Source organism: Motacilla alba, chromosome 1A (assembly GCF_015832195.1).
Source record: "Motacilla alba alba isolate MOTALB_02 chromosome 1A, Motacilla_alba_V1.0_pri, whole genome shotgun sequence".
In the NCBI taxonomy this organism is placed as follows: Eukaryota; Metazoa; Chordata; class Aves; order Passeriformes; family Motacillidae; genus Motacilla; species Motacilla alba.
Genome location: NC_052031.1, coordinates 31,372,640 through 31,387,661, shown reverse-complemented (window position 1 = coordinate 31,387,661; position 15,022 = coordinate 31,372,640). Strand labels below are relative to the sequence as shown.

Genomic DNA, 15,022 nt, shown 5'->3' with positions numbered 1-15,022 from the left:
CAGAAATACATCTGAAAGAAGATTTGATGGATCACTTTTTAAGGCATAGAAGAGTGTAGGCGCCACTTTCCTGTCTTCAGCACTCATACTATTGTGTAACTCCAAGTGCTCAACTGGCATTTTATTTAAGGTGCAAAGCACAGCTCACTTTCAACCAGAAGTTGGTTAAAAATCAAGGGCATTTCTCTTGGGACTCTTAGGGAATTTTCAGGCACCTAAGATTGACTCTGGATGATTAGTTCACTCTTTCTGATTAAGCAGATATATGTTCAACAAAGCACAAAGTGTTTAGTTACCAGTCCTTCTCAACAAGGCACAAAGTGTTTAGTTACCAGTCCTTCAGTGGAAATGCACAGATGCTCTTCTGTGCATTGGCACAACAACGTACCCATGGGAAACTAAATTTTGCATTATCTTTTGTATTGTTGTAACTTCTTGTTGTGATTTGCAGTGTCACAGATTAAAAAACTAAGTGAAGAAGAAAGAAAAAAAAATGGAAGACTGGTGAGGAGAGAGAAAAATAAGCTAGTTTTAGAATTCATTTTGTTCAGAGACCAACCTTGCACCCGAGAGATGTAGAAAATACTCAGTGTGAGAGAATTCATGCATTTTTGTTTGCTTTGGGTTGTTTTCTGTCTTCTAAAGAAATGAAGCCTTCTCACCAGATATCAGTATGTTGTGAAAAATTTAAAACCATTCCTCACACAGGCTTGAGGCCTCTTTGTAAGGGGGAAAGGAAGATAAGAAGTTCAGAGATTGTAAAACATAGCCTGGTGAAGACCAACCTGTGTGTGCTCCAGGCCCCCTTTTATATGTAACACAGGACTCAGGCTTTGCAACAATTTGGTCCTGCTAAAATGAACTTAGCAGGGTATGTGCTTCCATTTGTTTTTTCTGGAATCTTCATGCCAGGGAGATAATAAAATAAATCTACTCTTTATACTTCAGGTGTGAGTTATGGTCTTCTTGGTGTTATCGCCACATATTTAGTTCACATAGAAGCAAAACCACAGAACATCTGTAGAGGCAGTCTACGTAAGTACCACTTAATTCTGTCACTTCTCTCCTGGCAGTAAAATTAAACAGGAGCTAGAATTTGCAATGTGTTGATATTTTCTCAATTAAAGATAGACGGGGGGGACATGGAGTTTCCTGGATCCAGCTTCCGACCCTTCCTACGATGGGAATGACTCTTCCAGTGTGATAGGCATCACACTGGCCATCTTCCAGTCGTCTGGGATCTCCCCAGTAAGCCAGGAGTGATGACAAATGACAGGCAGGGGCTTGGTGAGCTGTCCTGCCTATTCTTTCATCACTGTAGGACATATCCCATACACATGTGAGCATCTAAGTGGCTCAGCAGGTCACTAACATCTTCCTCCTGGATACAGCAACCCATTCTGCTCCCTGTCCCTGTCTACCAGCTTAGGATGTGAGTTGTCATGAGGATGACCTGTCTTACCGTTGACAACTGAGGCAAATAAGTTGTTAAATACCTCTGCCTTTTCTTAATCTTCAGTAAATATATTCCCCTCCATGTCCAATAAAGAATGGACATTTTCCTTGCCCCTCCTTTTTCTATTATTATATTTTTGGAAATTTTTATTATACTTTAGAGAAGTGGCCAGGTTAAGTTCTAATTGAGCTTTTGCCTCTCTAATTTTCTTTCTGCACAATCTAACAACATCCTTAAACACGTTCTGAGTTGCCTGCACTATTCTGAAACCTAAATAATATTTGAACTTTATTCAATCCAACTCTGTAGCACATCCATTTAAACCTCATAAAGATAATCATGGCTTGGAATATGGGGGAGTTAATAAGCTACAACTCCATTGCATTAAATTGGCTTTCCCACTGCATACATGTGGTATTTTAAGAGAGGCCACAGCAACTTATTTTTGGGCAGGGTTACAGGATTCTTTATTTATGCAGTGCTTGGATTAGATTTCTATAATGTGCTCTCTCGATAATGTGGGGGATGCCCACTTTGTGGTCATGCAGATGCTCAGTCTGCTTTAGTGTGCAGCTGACAGTCCAGCCACTGAATTCCGTGAGAAGAAGGCATTTTACAATGGCATTCTCTGTGCTGATGAGCATGCTGCATCAGAAGATAAAATGTAGATGGGGCAAAGCAGCTTCTAGTGTCATCCAAATAAGGCCTATTCCAGACTGCATATCAGAGGATGCAGTGCATAAAATGCCAAGGTCATCTGGAGTCAGATTGGTATTCCTCCCCCTGAATTCACTACTCAGTTTGTTAAAGAAATAAACTGTAGATGTCAGAGTTTACTGGGACATGGTATTAAACAGAGGCTTTTATGAAAAGGGTGGGGTGATAGTCTCTGACCTGTTGAACAGATAAAATATAGTGTTTTAACCCTGTGAGATAAAATGTACAGTCCCATCTTTGACACAGGAAAATGCCACCCAAAAAGCAGGTAAATGTAACCTGGGTTCAGACAACTTCACTAAGGTGTCAGGTGCATTCTTGGCAGAAGAAAGACTATTTAAATCAAACACACATATTTCTAAAAAAAAAAAATAATTGTACTAAAGCAAGTTAGGATGACAGCAACTTTAGGAAAATTGACAATTAAAGGATTACAGAAAAGTAGGGTAATACTTGTTCAGTCTTTATGAAATAGTGTTAAAGCAGTCCATGGGCAAAACTTGCCTTCCTGCAGATTCATGTGAAAATTGTTTTCAGATCAAATATTGCAATTTTCTTTCCAAACTGCTGAATGATAATGAAACCATAAAATACAACCAGCAGAATTCTCCCACATAATTAGAATATGAGGATCAGATTAACTTTTTTACCTCTTTTTGCCCACCCACAGAAGCAGTCCAAATACTCTTTCTTTTACATTTATGATAAGAAAAAGGGTTTACTTTCAGAGCAAGAAGACTGCTTAAGTTGCTTATTGTTCTCTGGAGGATAAAAAGTTTTGTGTCTATGTAAAGCAGTGAATATTATTCTAAGAATAATAAGAAAACTTAGCAAGATAAAGTTTAAAATTAAAGAACAGCCAACCATTGGTGGTCCAGCTGAAAACCGCAATACCCAAGAATTTGCTCTCTTTCACATGTTTTATTGGAGTCAAGGTTGGAATGAAAATGTTTATCAATTTTAGATGTTGTCTAAATGTTTAATCACAAACAACATATATATGTATTTTGCAAAAATAATTTAAAAGGATGTGTGATACCTTAATGTGGGTATTTCCCTCATGTCTATTCCCACAGAATTTATCATTATGCAAGATATCACAGCCCAGTTTTGTCAAAAGACAACCAGATTGCTGTCCAGCCTCACTGCGTCCTCACTGTGCCAAATCTAAAACCTCTCTAAACTCACTGTGATCTAGAAAGGCTTTTCTGCTATCAATAAGGAAGATTTTGGCACAGAAATTCTGATTGATTGCACCAGCTTAACTCAGTTAGCAGCTAAATTATAGCAACATTATAGTTCTCCATATTATAAGTTTTCCATAATTAGAAATGTACATGCCAAAATATGATTCAGCTCTTAGATAAAATAAGTTTATCAGGGGAAAATTTTTTTCTCTTGCTTCGTAAATGACGCTCTCTAAACTTCGTAATAAATGATATATCTTTGAGCATCTATTGACACTGTTTTCTTTGTCCTTCTGAAATAGACAATACCTGGACCAAACACTGGAATTATGAGACTTTATGAATACTACCACTTACCAGCAAGGTCCCAAATAGACATAGCTGACTCAGTTATCTGAATTTTAGCCTCCTGTATAGGTCTCCAGGAAATATCTCCTGGTTTTCTATTTTTTCATTGGAAAGGTCCCTTTGTTTTGTGAAGAATCTAACCTAGAGTCTTCTTTTCCTCTTATGCTATGGAAAACCTTTTTCAATCCAAATTTGCTCTAAACATAATCTAATTTTCCTTGGTTATTATCATTATCATGGACATACCTAAGTCTGACTCTAGTAGTTCTTTGGTCACTTATTCACAAAAATAATTTTTCTGAAGGCTACATCATGTTAATTTCTATAAAATAGAATCCTATTTCCTGAAATATTTGAATTCTATGACTCATTAAAAGAATTCTACAGGCATTTGTGCATCATACTACCAGTTTGCTTGTAAATTTCTGGGTGAAAATAAAAAAATTAGTATTACTAGGTACATGTAAGACAGTAGTGAAAGAAGATGAAACCTACAGCATGTAACTAAAATGTGAAGTTCTACATGTCACTTATGAGGTAATAAATAATATACTGGATTTGTTTTAAAGAGAAAGCTATGAACTTACTTTCTTTAGATTTTTTAATCATTCAAATACATACACCATTTTCAGAGGTTTAAATTTATTTTAAAAATAAATATATCTGACATGAAAACAGAGTATTTTATAATAGCAGTTATTGCCACTAAAATAATAATCTTGGCTGTGTTTACTGGCAGTATGAGCATAATTACCAAAGAAACTGCAATAAGATTAACAATGAATATTCAAAATTGATTCTATCATAACATGTCTTTTTTGAGATCTCCACAACTTTTAATGGTATATTAATTTAAAAATATTAAAATTAAAGAAATGTGGAGTACAATACAACAAAATAGGATAAATAGGATAAAATATTTAAATTTATTTAAATACTTCTGGTCAATATTTTCAGGAACAGAAAATGGATTTATTGCTTGTTTCATGTCATTAGTGAAATGTCATCTTTTGAAAATAGCACTGATTGAAGTAGTGTCATAACGCAACAACCCAGTAATAACAGTATTAAGCCAACATTCACATGCTATCTATCATCAGTTTTTCTCTATCTCAGCCACAGGATATATCTTGTGTTGTATTATTTAGAAACTACTGTACTGGTGACCAAGTGGACTATAATTGGGTTTTATACACCTGATACCATTATGATTACTGTGCTTTTAAATCTGCAGGCTCTTGCAGATTTGTTATGCGTTGTAATGCAGGTCTACATCACCTTGTTGTTTGCTGAAAAGTTTTCTGATTCACAAATATTTTATAACAATATACCAGGGCAGGTGCAAATGCCAAAAATAAAGAGGTGACAATGAAGGAGAAGGTATAAAACAGGAAAGCTTTGCAAACATAAACATGTATTCAGATTTCAGGTTTTTTTCCATTTTGTATCTGCACAAACCCAAGAACATACAAAAAGCTTTGGAAAACAAAATCCAATAAAGAAAGAATGTAAAAAGGAAAGCAACAGAAATATTCTATCAGAAATTAAATGTTTTCTTTTTCTTGGAATCTCAAATTTCTAGATTTTCCAAAGCATTCTCTATTGTTAAAAAAGAGAAATATGGTTACAAAAGTATTTCTAAAATATAGGTCAAGAAGAAAACACGACCTTCAGATTTATCTTTTGAACATGGCAGCAGCTGCCACATGATGGTGAGTGTGTGTGACATACTCGGGTGCTAACAATGGAGCTGTAGCTCGCTTGTTTCCTTCCATCCTCTTTCACTGTAATCTTATCTCCACATGTCTGATCACTAGTGTCCATTTTAGTTGCTAGATAGTCACAAATGCTGGCAATTCCAGTGAGAGAGAAGGAATAACCTTCTCTATATTGACAAAGCAGGAAAAGAATCACAATTGAAATATTTTTTAAAAAGGAAAAATATTAAGAGGTTGTTCAGCAATTCAGGATATTATATGACACAGTTCTCTAAAAATTATAATGAATTAATTGCTCATGGTTTCTTGACAGAATAAATTTTTTGACAATCCATTTTTAAAACTTAAATAGCTCAATCTGCATGAACAGACAACACTGTTTATTTGGTCTTCCAAAAATAATGGATTTTCCTCCAAATTTCCTCCAATTTCCTTCATTTTCCTCCAAAGTTAAATAAAGTTAAAACCCAAGGAAACAAACAAACTCCCAAAAAAATCAACTCAGCCCCACCAAAACTAGGTATTAGAATCTTCTCTGTAAGACAACTACTGTAAAACGCTTTTTTGCTTTGTTTTTTCAGCATTGTGGTTTTTATAAACTTTAGATCTGAATTCTAACAAAGAGAATTATTTCTTTTATCTCCAGAGTGACCAAGCAACAATTATAACAATTTAAAAAAGCTAAATCTCAAAATGCATAGATTTCTTAGTAGAGACAGGGAGCCATTTCAGGTAAAGTTGAAAATCTCTTCCTGCTGTTGTGTGGTACTTAATTTTCAGATAAATAAAGAAATTTCCTCTTTTTAATTGTTAATCCTATACCTATCATACACAGAAACTTCCATATTATATCTATAAAGAGAATTCTTAACCAGACAGCTTAAAATGTAAATGAGACATATATAAATAAAAGGAATTTTGTTCATTAAATTACTTAGTTCATGAAAAGGTGACCTTTTTAATGAGAAAAATAACAATCATAGGAACAGAAATATTGGGACAGGTTTTTATCCTTAATTTTGAGTAGTATTAAAAGGGTAGAGTGAACAATAAAGTTTTCATTTCTACTAGAAACTTACTTCACCACTATCATATTTTTAACACTGAAGGACAATGAAAGACTAGAATTTAAGAGGATATCTCATTTTTCTAAATAATCTTATATTTGACTTGATCAACTAATTTCTATACGTCTATATTGTCTTATTTCCACTCATTTTAAAAATAATTAAAATAAAACAGGAGTTTGTGTGAATATGTCATCACGGGATAAAGACCAAATGCTTTCAATTGGCAGCTCCAGAACCTTAAACTGACTGTTATGTCTTTCAGAATTTTTTTTTTTTTTTTCTGGTATACATAGATATATGTATATATGTATATATATTATACATATGTCTGTATATATGTATATATAATACAAATATATCCCAGGTCCCCTTGTTGCATAATCTACATTTTCTTGATGTAAATGTCCCTTTTTGGGGTTTTTCATAAAGCTCTTTTTTTTTCTCTTCGGAATTTGTCACACTCACTGCATATTAACTTTATTTTCAAAACCTCAGTAATTGTTACTTGCCTTCTCATGATTTTCACTTTTGCTTAGAACAATTTCAAGTGTTAACCATCTTCGCACAGACTGCTAAATCACAGCTGTGTATTTTAAAGCACTAAATTCAGCACTATAACCCAACGTTTCCCATTTTCCAACACTTTCCTTAACACTAAAGTGCTTCTCCAAAATGCAATAGCAGAGGTGCCACTAATTTAGTCTGTTGTTATTTATGTCTATTACTCACTCTAAAGCAACATTCTTATAACAGAAATTTACTGGTTTTATTTTCCATTACTTCTAATTTTAAGCATAAAAGGCAAAGAAGTCCTCATTAAATTTTCTAATTCTAACCTTGCCTTCCATAACTTTTAAAGCAACTTCCCTGAAGTCATCCATTTGATGCAGATTATGAGTTACCATGAGTAAATTTATAAGTGGGTCAGATCTCATTAGATCTGAATTAAAACCTGCAGGAATCCATCTCATAAGTTTCCTGATGCTATAAAAACCAGAAAAATTTTAACAGATTGGAAAGCTATGTCGTTTGCCATGATGGGAGCAAATTAAAGCCCCTAGTCAATAAAGGATCCTAATATATTTCAGACAAACTGGCCTTTATATTTTTCTTTTAGTTTTTTTCCCAATCTTTTTTTCTTACTCACACAATTCAGTGAGGTTTTTTTCCCTTTGCTAACATTGTTGCATTGTCCCTTGGATTTATACATAGAAAAACATCTGTTTTTCTTCCTGAAAGTCAATATGAAAAAATAGTGTTCACTCTAGAAGCAGATATCACTTACTTTTTTTTTTTTAATTTACAAGTTAATCATTTTATTCTGCAATAGTACCCATTTCTATGACTAAAGCATGTTAGTTTGCTCTCTAAAATAATTCAAATTTTACGCTTTGGGAAACCTAATTGCCTTCTACAGTGAAACAACTACCTGGATGGATGAGGGGAGAGCAGTAGATATCATCCACCTTGACTTCAGTGAGACTTTCAACATTGTCTCACACAACATTCTCATAGGCAAACAGGGAATTCTGGACGGGTTGAGTGGATGGTGAAGTGGATTGAGAACTGGATGAACAGCACATCCTAGAGGGACAAAATGAGTGGTACAAGGTCTAGTTGGTGCATAGGTTTAATGACTTAGTGTTGTAAAAACAGAAATACTGGATTCTTCCTTGAACTTCCATGTTAGAGTAGCAGCCCCAGCTCCTTCCACTCCTCACTGTGTTCTTTAACTTCTGCAACAAACCTCCACAGGAAGGACCCAAAACTACTTTATGTCCCTGGGTGTTGAATAAAACTTGAGTTCTGTAGGGAAAACAATCTGTAATCATGTCCACAGTCTATATGCAATATTTCTTCAGTAGGTAATTTTCATTTTTTTATGCAGGTATATTTAAACTTTGAAAGCTTCTTTTTCAAACCTCCAAAAATAGTGTTCTTTTAGTGTAGTTTTGGATGTTTTTTTCCCTTCACTCTAAAAAAATAGGGCTGAATAAACACACTTAGTCATGTAACATCTTACTGAAAGCACCTTACGGAACCACTGTCATCAGTGTCTAGGAAATGTTTAAAAGCTTTATCAAACAATTGTATTACATGATTCGTTCTGTGGTTTTGCTGTCAAAGCTAAGGTGCTAGATCAATTCAGAACACTAGGCCATATGTTACCAAAGAGGAGACAGGACCCAACTTCAGTTAGCATTGACTCTAACTTTAGTATTTTTTGGAATCAAGGACAGAAGTAACTTTTCTACAGGAACTATTATATCCTCTCTTTGATTTAAAAGGCTTTAGACAGGATTATGCATATCTGATAATTTGTGAAACATTTTAATTTTTCTATGATATCCAAAGCAGATGATTTAGTAAATGCTTTAATTTTTCTATGATATACTAAGAAGATCTCATTCATGCTCCTATGAAAGACCAGTAATTAGCTATATTATTCTTGGAGAAGACTTGCTAAAGCTTTCAGAAATATTTTTATTCCCCTAAATACACTCTATAAATACATGATATTTCTAGATTTTTACTTGAAAAGATAAAGTATTTGACTGAATATTGTTAAAATGTAGGTATGCTTTGTCCTTGCGGAAACTTGTGGAAGTTTTGGTTAAGCCACAAATGGTATTTTAATCTCTCTGAGACTTCTAAACAGCAATTGCAGCTGGTATCTCTTAGATGTACTACAGGAATGTGGATCCTGCTAGGCAGCACTTTCCCAGAACTGCAATGTCACAAAAATTTTTTTTAATGATTGCTGTTCTTTCAAATTCAGTGTTGGGGTTTTTTTTTTCCCTTCATCCTATATTGGTTTCTTGTTTACCTTCTATAGCTGAATTCAATTCTATTTGAAAAAAATTGTTTTCTTCACGTGGAGGGTGCTTATGAACACAGCCTCATTAAGGATAAACACCCTTCATGTGAGTCTGAGGTAATACTATAGTATTATCATCTCAGGAATTTTCAACTCAGTGGAAATATAAAAATGTTATTTCAAGCTCACAATTTCACAAGGAAATCTTATACACCTAGAGAAATGTTTCCAGTATAAACCAGAGTTCAAGAACCATGTAGGTTCCTGAAACCATTACACTGAACATGGGTCATGCCTTTAAAACCTGCAGATGACACCACACCTGTGTCATTTACGTAGTCCTTACCCTAGCCTGGTAATTTCAGTGCAAAATATAATTAATAAAGACGTGATAGGCATCATATCAGCTACACTGAAAGATCTTTGCAAAAGAATATCAAAATATTAGAGTCAGACACCTTTGCCTCAGTTTGAAAATCTTAGCCCACGCATGTCCAACCTGCTTCCCTCCCATGAACTAAGGCTGAAGAAAAGCAATAAGGTTCTTGTTGCTTAGGTTGACTACTGTGTGTCAAAGAGGATTCCTGAGGAAAAGGGACATAAAATAACCTATTCTAATGAGAGAGAGAAAGCAGCCCAGCCCAAAAAGAAGGGAAAAGGAAATGAGAAAAAAACCCCTGTGTTAATCAAGACACATCAGCTCCCACTCAGCAAGGGCGTGTGCCTACTCTTCAACACAATTATTTCTTGCATGAGTAGGTAAAGTCACACATATTCTTGGTCCCTTTCTGCATAGGTGTTGTCCCTGGGAGGCATGGTGTGTTCTTGGCAGTAACTTTTTTACACATATAAACTTACAATTTTAAAATTTTCTAGGGATAGAAGACTTTGAGAGCTGTCTGGCAAAGTCAGGAAAAAGTTTTTCAGCCCGAGACGGTGACTGAGCCCTGGAACAAGTTACCCGGGAAGTTCCAAGCCCAACAGAGTTCAAGGAGCATTTGGACAATACTCTCAGGGACATGGTGTGACTCTTGGAGTGTTCTGTTCAGGGCCAGGAATTGAACTCAATGATCATGATGGGTCCCCTCCAACTGAGAATATGTTATGAATCTATGATTCTAAGATAGGAATCAGATTTTGGCTCCAGTTGAAAAAAAAACAAAACAAAACTGATGCAAAAAAGTGTATATGAAACAATAATCGGATTTCATAATTCTTTGAAATAAAGGCAAAAATGAATTATGATTAAGATTAATGACTGTGGAAATTCTCTACAGCTTCTTCCTGAGGTCAGAGGAAATGAAACAATATTAAAGTCAGTTTCTTGGGGGTTTTAATGTGTCGACTGAACAAAGCACATTCAGGTGTTTTATGTCTAATATAAATAAAAAAATAAATATATGTAAATGCAATCAGCTGTCATGAATCCTGTTAAAAACAGTGAAGCATTTTTGAGCTGTATGAATTAAGAACTTAAAACTGCAAAAATATCAATCTCTGATGTCTTCTTATACTATTGATCATTAGCATTGTATTTACACCAGTTTTTGTGTCTCTTTTTCTACCAACATTCACAAGACACATAAATATGTAATTAAATACTTGAGTCTTACACCAGGGTTTCTGTTAGGGAGGGTTCTTGCAGGTGGGTGGACGTCTCACATGGAGTCTAGGGATTCTCATTTCTCTTGATTTTGCTAATCTCAAGTGTAGAATCTTAGATCAAAGCCTAACTTGAGCCACTGAGACCATTATTTTTTTCTGTGGCCAGGGGAATTAAATGTTACACAGTCCATTCTCAGGCCTAGGTTTCCTGGCTGACAAATAAGTACTTGTTTTACTTTCCCCCTGAGTCAAAGAGCTAAAACCAATCTAGTTTCTGAGATGAGGGAATTAGGAACTCCAAACAGACAGAACAATACAGATGCACACAGAAAGACCTTCTTAAGTGAAACTCCTGAGCGTGCGTTGGGACAGGCAATTCTACCTGTTTCACTGATTCTTATAAGCAATCAGCTATTTTAGAATTGAAAATTAACCATCCTTTAACAACCAGCTTTTTATATTTTAATATGTTTACTAGAACACCTCTGTACTTTCGTAAGCATTTTATTTTATATACTAGGCACTTCAAACAACTTGGGATGTTGCAGTTAGGGTTACTACAGATGCAACAAAAGTCAGTAAAGCAGAAGTGTCTGGTGCTCGTATAACCAACCAGAGAGCTTCTCATGTGGAAGCAAATGCCTGCGGAACTTAATCATCTTACTTCTGTGTCCTGGTTTCACCATACTGCAAAGATCATTGTCCTTCATCAGCAAACCAAGATACACAAGCTGCCAGGCAGTCCAAGGAACCAGTTGCATCAAAACTGTATATGTGCAAAAGGTGACCTTGACCAATCTGTCGCTTTGAAATATGCAGTGCCATGGAAAATTTAGGTGCACATGCAGAGAAATGTCAAAGATTAATTACATTTTATTAATGTATAGATCATCACTTGTTGTCTCTGCTTTTCTTTCTCCCTACCCATGTATACGAACACAAATTTGGGCACAGATGATGGAGAAAGCATGTGAAAGCCTGGTATCTTAGAGAGGAACACCCTGACCCAACTTTTTCCTCCCATAAAAGTTTTCTTTGAAGTCTCTGAAGGATAATATCTGTTTAAGCAGTGCTGGTCGTGCAGGATGTGTTCTGAGGTGAAAGGATCTTTTAGAGAGGGCAGATAGCACAGAGGCCATCAGCTGGTCATACATATCCATGAGCAATTATACTGCACTCTATGCAGTAAACAGTAGACATGCCAAACTTAAAGAATATCCCTCCAAAACTACAAAACAATATATTCCTATGGAAATCAAATAGCAACAAATACTTACATTTCAATAATTGAAAACCATTTGATGTTTTTATGTAATCTTGCACTTTTAAAATAAGACAATAATTTACCTTTTTTTTTTAAATTGTTGTTCTTGCCTGCATATATTGTGGTTTATTTCAATTAAATGCAGTTTTTCAGATTCTCAATAAGTACAATTCCCCTAGAAACAATATTTTTTCCTCGTTTACTGTCTAGCAACTCCTCTGATAGTCTAGTTCTGAAAAAAGAAAACATCAGTCATGGATTTTCATACTGATATTTTCTAGGCAAGAAGAAAAGGCTTCTGTATTTCACTGAACTGAACTCTAAGTGTACTGTGGAGTTCTAATCTAAGGTGTGATGGACAACACATGTTTATAAAAGAAAGTGAGACTGCAGTCAAGACACAGCGATGAACAGCCTTACCACTGTGGCCCTAGAGCTCCAGACCTTACATACTAGTGACATTTCATCTGCCAATAAATAGATGAATTACTTCCAAAGAAAATAATTTAAAAAAAGAACCAAAAAAACCACCAAAAAAATCCAGCCAAGCCACAAAACAGGCTTTGAGATAGTTTTGCATCTGTAACAGCATTGGAGTAATGTCCCAGGACAAAGACAATGATGTTGCTAGAAAATCTTTTCAAAACTGAAAATTAATGCAAAAATTGTCTCCTCATCTGACGCTTATTACTGGAATAAAAAAATATCCTCAGAAAATTTCTGGCTTAAAATAACATATTAAATAATGACAGAATATTAATCTGGAAAATAAATGATCATTTATTTAAGAAAAATCTATCTCAAATTACTATTTCAATTTTTTCCTGAATAAACCCTAATTTTAGCAATTCTTTGTACACAACACACTGAAGTTCCACAGCAGAGTTGCTCTACTTCAGTAGTGGGCAGATCAGTCTTTTACCTCCATTGTATATATTGGTTTGTGATCCTGTTGGGCTCTTTAGAAACAAAAATAAATTATGGTCTTTTAAGAGATCACTGGAAATCCAGTGGTTCCCCCTACACACTTGTGCTCTCACTATATAATGTGTATCTATTCTCCCTAATAAAGTTATGTTATTTTATTTACCTGCTCTTCTCCCTCTGTAATTGTACTCATCAGATATATTTAATTGATGTCACTTCTCAGGGGACTTTGTCACTGATGATGACATACATTTTCTTGGCCAATAAAATGCCAAACCATATATTTGACATTTTTTTCTGAAAACAAAATACAACATAAACAGTCTGACTTTAGTACTTAGATTTCAATAAGTTTTTCAAGAAGGAAATGAGCAAAACATGAAAGCTGTAGATAATGTGAATTTGATGTACTGATATAGAAATAAATGATCTGGGACACTTTTGGGGCACACAAGGTCTTTCCAGGTGGCATGGTTGTAATTTAGAGATACAAATCAAGTTGTCAGCTCTGTCCTGTCAGGATTACATGTTCTGGATGTCAAGGATGGTGAGCTCAGAGGAAAGATTCAACAGCTGAACATTGATATGTGCACTGTGAAAATTTGGTCTCTTAATGAACAAAACAAAAGTGCCTTTTCTACCTTCATCCTACCATAATTTCAGGTTTTCCAAAGACTTTTAGTTGTGCTGTTATTCTTGAAATACAGAGTTCTGCCAATTTCATCTGTCAAATGTCGTTTAACAAAAAAGATGAACACTCCAGTTGAGTTTGTTGAATGCACAGTTTTAAGACAACAGCAGTGAAACATTTCCCGTACTCTGGAACTGTTCTTTGTAGTTACATATTCATGTTTTTTTTTTTTTTTTTTTTGTTTGTTTTTTTTTTTTAGTGGCTCCACCTCCTCCATCAGAGACAGTTCTCAGATGAGAAAAATTTGAATGATAAATTAGTTGAAGGTTTATGACTAAGTTCCTATCCTTGGAAAAGGACCCTAAATTCTAAACTTAAGATCCATCTCTTAATTCAAGTCTGCCTTTAATATCAGAGCATGATCAGAAGGCTTTTGTCAGAAAGACAGATGACCAAAGGAACTCGTAGATTTAAAAAAAATAAAAGTATAATAAGAGTGGAAATAGGTTGTCTTTCTTGACAGCAATTACATGTTCTCATTTGGAAGAACTGTAAATCACTAAATGAACTTATGTAATTTTCTTATGCAGATAACCCTTACACAGCAAAAATCTCACTCGCTAAGAGCCACTACACAAAACTGCACAGTTCCAGCATTTGACCTTTCTTTCAAGGGTTTTTAAGAGGTCTTCAGTCTCCCTTGTTATATTTTCACCCATTCAAGTGCTCTTTTGAGCTCCTGTCTTGAAATTTAGGACATTCATTAGGCATGGTCTGTTCACTGCAGAATAAGAAAAACATGACATTTGACATTTTTATCATAGGTCGCTAAAGGTCATCTCTCCAGCAATGTATTATATCCAGCAGGAAGTAGTCATAAGCATGAAGTCCTCAGTCTGAAATCACAAGCTCATTTATTTATCTTCAAATAATTTTAGTAGACTTAGCAACTATGTCACTGATAATCATATTCAGTCTACTCAATATCAGAGACAATTGCAAAATAATCTTCCAAACAATGTATGACAGGCTTTTATTCATCACACAGGTAAAATTTGCTACTGTGTTATCAAACACAATCTGGACATGTTTAGACAGATGTGCTCCAGGTATATTGCAGAATCATGTTTGGGTGGATCAGAGTGAATGCTGATCTGTATATTTTGCTGGAGTGTATCCCTCATTCTTAACCAAGAGTATTCCCCTGGCTATAATCATGGTATGAGTATAGTTTTCCAGCAACCTTGCCATTGATATAAAATTACTCTGGTTTCACTGCTT

General features: G+C 34.9%; 1 long non-coding RNA gene across 4 annotated transcripts in view; it reads left to right on the top strand.

Annotated features, from left to right (window-relative positions):
* Positions 1-13,552, top strand: part of LOC119708314 — a 56,180-nt gene extending 42,628 nt beyond the window's left edge. For 2 of the 4 annotated variants that reach the window (XR_005259039.1, XR_005259037.1), the window contains 2 exons: positions 949-1,035; positions 10,191-13,552. This is a non-coding gene — a long non-coding RNA (uncharacterized LOC119708314). The remainder of the gene's footprint in view (positions 1-948; positions 1,036-10,190) is intronic. The other 2 variants (XR_005259041.1, XR_005259040.1) reach the window with 1 other exon arrangement.
* Positions 13,553-15,022: the final 1,470 nt, after the last annotated feature.